The sequence below is a fragment of the Ochotona curzoniae genome, unplaced genomic scaffold (genome assembly GCF_017591425.1).
Source record: "Ochotona curzoniae isolate NIBS_2020 unplaced genomic scaffold, NIBS_Ocur_1.0 contig_4064, whole genome shotgun sequence".
NCBI lineage: Eukaryota > Metazoa > Chordata > Mammalia > Lagomorpha > Ochotonidae > Ochotona > Ochotona curzoniae.
The window spans coordinates 6,494,328-6,500,327 of NW_024466107.1; positions in this window are offsets into that span (position 1 = coordinate 6,494,328).

Here is a 6,000-nt window from a genome sequence, read left to right on the forward strand (position 1 = left end):
GTTAGCTGTCTTCCTGTGTGACGGCTGCGCAGATCGCTGGGAAGTATTATTTCTGGGGGAGCCTGGGAGGCTGATTCTGAGCGAGAATCACCACAAAATTGGTGAACCCAGCACAGAACAACCCCTGACAGTGTGAGCGCCCCGCATCCAGTGTAGACTAACCCCTGACAGTGTGAGCGCCCCGCATCCAGTGTAGACTAACCCCTGACAGTGTGAGCACCCCGCATCCAGTGTAGACCAACCCCTGACAGCGTGAGTGTCCCTCATCCAACACAGACCGACCTTCACTGTATGAAGAAACAGCACCAAACAGGCAGTTAACTGACCTTTCATCAAACACAGGAAATGAATGCACATAATTTTAGTGTATGTGGTTCCAAAGACTTCACAGGAAACCTGATGTTCATGATCCATTGCCTTTATCCAATGTAAAATGGAGCCAATTTCTTACAGTAAATCTTATGATTTATGGGGTGGAGAAGGGTCACAGAGGCCAGCAAAATCACTTGGCTGTTCTGACCCTGGAAAGGCAATGCAAGTGGGATTACACCCCACATTTACTGCATATATGGAACATGCATAACATTAATGCTTTTGGTTTTAAGTAAGCAAACCTGTAATTCAATGGATTGCTCATGGATACCCAAGTCAAACCCCTAGATACACAAGCCCTTTTTGTATAAAATGGTATAGTATTTGCAACATAAACTATAAACATACTCTTGTATAATATTTTTTTCACTTTTAAAATTTATTATTATTTTTTAAACTTTATGATACAATTCCATAGTCTCTGGGATTTCCCTTTCCCCTTTCCAAAATTGCCCCCCATCACTGATTTCCCCTATATTGTTGCAATAATATAGTCCTTCATAGTCATAAGTCCATCATTCTGCTAGTCAAGTGTATCCTGACATTGTAGTTACGGACAACAGCAGAGAGTCCAGTCTCCTATTGTCATGATATATATATGTACATGTACATATATATATATATATATTTTGAGATTTATTTATTTATTGGAAAGTCAGATACACAGAGAGGAGGAGAGACAGAGAGGAAGATCCTCTGACCGATGATTCACTCCCCAAGTGAGCGCAATGGCCGATGCTATGCCAATCCAAAGCCAGGAGCCAGGAATCTCCTCCTGGTATCCCACACGGGTGCAGGGTCCCAAAGCCCTGGGCCATCCTCGACTGCCTTCCCAGGGCACAAGCAGGGAGCTGGATGGGAAATGAAGCTGCCGGGACCAGAACCGGCATCCATAGGGAATCCTGGGCGCGTTCAAGGCGAGGATTCCAGCTGCTAGGCCATGCAACCGGGCCCTGTCATGATATATTTAACAGTTTCATTGGGAGTCTATTTTTGGGAGGAGAGGCAAGATGGTGGCATAGGGTGCAGACACGTTTGATGGGATGGAGAGTCTTTAGGCAGGGAGAAGTACAATAAGTAGATTTCAGGGAAAAAATAGGGCTCAGGCAATAAGCAGGGGGTACCTGGAACTCCCCTGGACTCAGGGAAGCTGCGGACACAGGGAAGCTGCAGTGTTGTAGTGGACTGAAGAACCCACCAGCAGTCGGTGAGCAGCAACTCAGTCCCCGGTGATCCAGGCTCCAGCGATCCGTTTCCAGTGCCAGCCAGGCGTCCAGCAATGGCCTTCACACAGATGTTGTGACCGCCAGGTGAAAGCCTGGGTCGGCGTGGGGAGCTAGGAAAGTGAGTATAGTCCGGGAGCTGACAGACAAGCTGAGTGACTGGCACCAGCCGCAGGCGGAGAGAGCAGGGCACTCAGGGCGCCATCTTTTGTGGAGGGGCAGAACGCGGAGTTGACAGAGCGGCACAGAGGCTCCTTTCTGGCTGTTCACATGGACCTGATCCAAGTGGGGAGAGGAGCAGCAGCTTCGCTCCCTGCAGGGTCTGTGTGGTCCCTGGAGCTCAAAGCCAGCGGCTGCAATTCTCTGCCTGGCACCATCTCAGGTAGTGGAGCAGCAAGTGTGGACCCCAAGCGAAAGATCCAGAGTGGGCGTGTTACTAGCTAATTGCACTGAGCTGAGCCTGCAGCACCAGCCTTGCAGCCTGTAGGGTCTGTTTGGTCCCTGGAGCTGACGGCCGACAGCCCCCTGATCTTTGTCGGTGCCCCTACGGGCGCCATCTTGGGAGTCTATTTTTGGTTTGGAAGTAGAGATGCTTATTGCATTGTAGCCTCACAGCTGGACATGATAGTCTCTATTATACAGTTAATATTAGACATTCCCTTAAAATGAAAAGCCATAAAAGAAAGTCAACAATAGGAACAAAGTTAAAAATTTTACAATACCATGAATACCATTCTACTGAGTGGCCAATGTGTGGCTAAAGAAATGAAAAACCAAATTAAAAACCTTGTTGGAGAGAATGATGATTCAGTGAATAATTTAATAAAAAAAACTATTTTGAAGAAATGAAAATAAACACAAAAATATTAAAACCCGTGAGGTGCAGCAAAAACAGCATTGAAAGGGCTGCTGATCTTATGTTTTGCATGAAAGTTGCTTTGTATCAGAGAGAATATATGATATTTGTCTTTTTGGGATTGACACTGATGTTGGTGGAAGTGTAGGCTAGTGCAACCACTATGGAAGTCAGTGTGGAGACAGCTAAGAGAACTGAAAATAAACCTGACATATGACCCAACTATCCTACCTCTGAGAATATATCCAAAGGAAATGAAATCTGCATATGAGAAAGGGCCTCTATTCACAGCAGCACAATCTACAATAAAAACACATGGAAATAACCCAGATGCCCGTCCAAAGAGCAGTGGATGATGAAACTGCGGTACGTCTACTCCACGAACTACTTGTCATTTGCAGCCAATGGTGCCAACTAGAGACCATTATGCTCAGTGAATGTACTCTTGCATATTCTAAATAATTTCTAGGCTATTTATATTTAAGATAAATGATATAGCTCATCACTCTATTATATTGTTTGGGAAATAATGACAAGGAGAAAGCCCTGGTAGTGTATAACTGTAATGTTTGTATGTTAATATGCAATTTTTTATAAATATGTAGGATATATATACTAAATATATAGTAATATTACATATATGCTAAAATAGAATTATATGAGGAAATATGGAAACAGATGGTCTTTTTCATGTAGTTGACGTGTGTCATTTTGCTTTAAGCCACTGATGGCGTTTGGATGTGTGTTGGGACTACTCAGCCAAGACTGTGCTGTGGCTAATGGGGACAACTGCTTTTTGTGGAATTCTCCAGTGTGTGGCTCTGAGTCATGCTTCACTGGGGAATGAGACTGGGTTCCGGCCCATGTGGACCCCCTTACCTTGTCCTGCTGAAACAGACACCAATGGCTGTATCTTAGAACCAAGTGGGAGTGGGTGGGGCTGTCCTTGCCAGGGATGGGCTAGCCAAGTCCAGGAAGACAAGTGCACGCTCTCCCAGTGGCTCTGACCCATGTGGATGCCTGGATACTCAGCTCCTACTCCAGTTGCTGCACAGAGAAGAGACGATGGCAACAAGTGACTGTACCTTTTATTTGACTTCCCATCCAGCATTCTCTGAATGGAAGGGCATTTTTCAAATTCCCATAAAGTTGGAGAACAAGAATCTCTGAGGAGGTTGTACCATCTTTGTTCCTGTTTTGTACGCACTTGCTGGCTTCCAGCATTTTTTTTTTCCCCCAGGCTCTCTGGTGTTAAATTAATAACAACTGATGGGGAGCTGACAGGCAGGTAAAGAGAATATCATGATATTAAAAAATCTCCATCTATTAGGTAACGCAATGTGTAACACATTGTCAGGTTTTGCCTGTAGGTGTCTTAATTTTACTTAAATATTTTGTTCACATCTTTTTTAACCCAGAGGACAGAAACATTGCCTCCAGCCCCTCTCCAGCAGATTTGGCAGCATACGTCAGTATGACAATAGAAGTGCTCACATTGCCAGTAACCAGGGATTAGACGGCTCAGATGCAGCTAAATAACAAAAATACTTTTATGGTCAAAGGATTGTCTGATCCTCACTGGGAATTACAAGAAGGCATAAAAAGGCAACTTTAGATCAACACAAACTTTTTTTTTTTTTTCACAAGCAAGGTTGTCCAGCATTGGCTCAAAACTAGTGTACCTTTTGACATCATATTTAAGCCACTGCAGATTGCCTACCAAAAATTTCCTGGAAGTGATTCTTAGCAAATTTTCAGAATACTGGAAGAGTGCTTTGGCACTGTGAAAGTTATGCGCTTTCAGTCTGTTTGGGATATTGAGTTTCAATGCAATATTTAATTTTTTTTTATTTTGAATTTTTGAATTTTATAGTACAAGTTCATAGAGTCTGGGATTTCCACCCCACAAAATAATCCCACCCCCAGCTGATTTTCCCCATGTTGTTACAATAATATAGCCCTTCATAAGGAGTCATGGTTCCATCAATTTGTTATTTAAGTGTGCCCCAACATTGCTGGTACAATGTCAGACAGTCTAACATCGCATTGTCTACTCATGTCCAACAGTTTCATTGGGAGTCCATCTTTGATTTGGAAGCAAGGATGCATATTAATGCAAAATTTCTTTAAGCGATGTTTGCGTTGGAAAATCTCAAGCCCACAACGGAGAGCATGATGTCATGAGTTCCAGGTACCGATCAACCTAATTAGGACAAAAGTTCCCTTGTACTCCCGTTAGAAACACATTCAGAAGCCAACAGCTAGGAGGGTGACCGAAGCCCCCCACAGTTCTGTTGTATGTACACCATGCAGTCAGCTTTCCTGTGACACAGGGCCCCTTAATGCTGGGCGAAGGAAACAATGGTTTGAGCCCCTGAACCATTCTCATGACCATTCAGGCTTTGCTGTGGATAGCAATACATTTTCCTTTCTTTGTCCATACACCGGTTCACTCCCCAAATGGCCTCAGTAACCAGAATGGAGCTGGGTTGATATCAGAAATCTGGAACTCCAACATGGTCTCCCATGTGGGTGGTAGGAATCCAAGCTCTTGAGCCGTCACCGCTACCTCCCCAGACGTAACCACTATGCTATCACACCTGGCCCTCTAAACAAAAGATTCTTTAAAAATGCTATAAGTTTTCTTGCAAATCAGTTCTACACTATTTCTTTGGGGAATGCCACAGTCAACATCTTTCCAGTCAATTCTTCTCCAGCTTCTACTCCTTATAAGGCAGCTGAGGGACAAGGATGGAAAGAATAATATACAGGAATTTTTAATTCTTTTTGAAGGATTTTTATTAACTGTTTTTGTGAACCTTTTTAAAAATTTTTATTTTGTTGATGATCTTTATATAGTTGATTGGGGCTCAAAGGGTCAAGGACTAGAGGAAAGAGGTAAGACCATTGTTTTCACATTTTCTTTTTTCCCTCCTATATCTGGGGGGAAGGGGAGACATAAGGGGAAAAGCCACACCAGGCTCCTACCCATCCCAGGTCCCCGATGTGGGGCATGCTCCAAGGGCTCCACTCAAGTGGTTTGGATAGTTCAACAATGCTGTATTGCTGCCAGTCTCGCCACTCCAGGCACGATGAAATCTCTCTTGAATCCACTGACTGACATAGTCCACCTTAGAGTCTCCATTTGCCTAGATTTTCACTGCCAACACTTGGCTGGGGTAATTCATCGGTTTGTTTTGTCCTCTATGTGGTAGCAGGTGTCCTCTGCAGACTGCAAATGTATTGCTACATCCTTCATGTCCACCTGGAAAGGCTGTCCATTGCTCCATTAAAACCACTGAGGAGATCCAGCTCTGACACATGCAGTCCACGGTTATACCATGGATCCTGCAATTTTCTCCATGATTGAAGTTCTGAGTCCAATGGTTCAGTTAGGAGATCCCCAAAGAAACCTCATCTGAGGCAGTCCCAGACCTGATTCTTGTGTGTGCTTGTAGATACAAGATCTGGGACACAGTCTGTCATCCCAATCAGCTTGTATACACTGATAGCTGCAATTGCTGGGTCAGTTCTGTCTCCAGACATGCC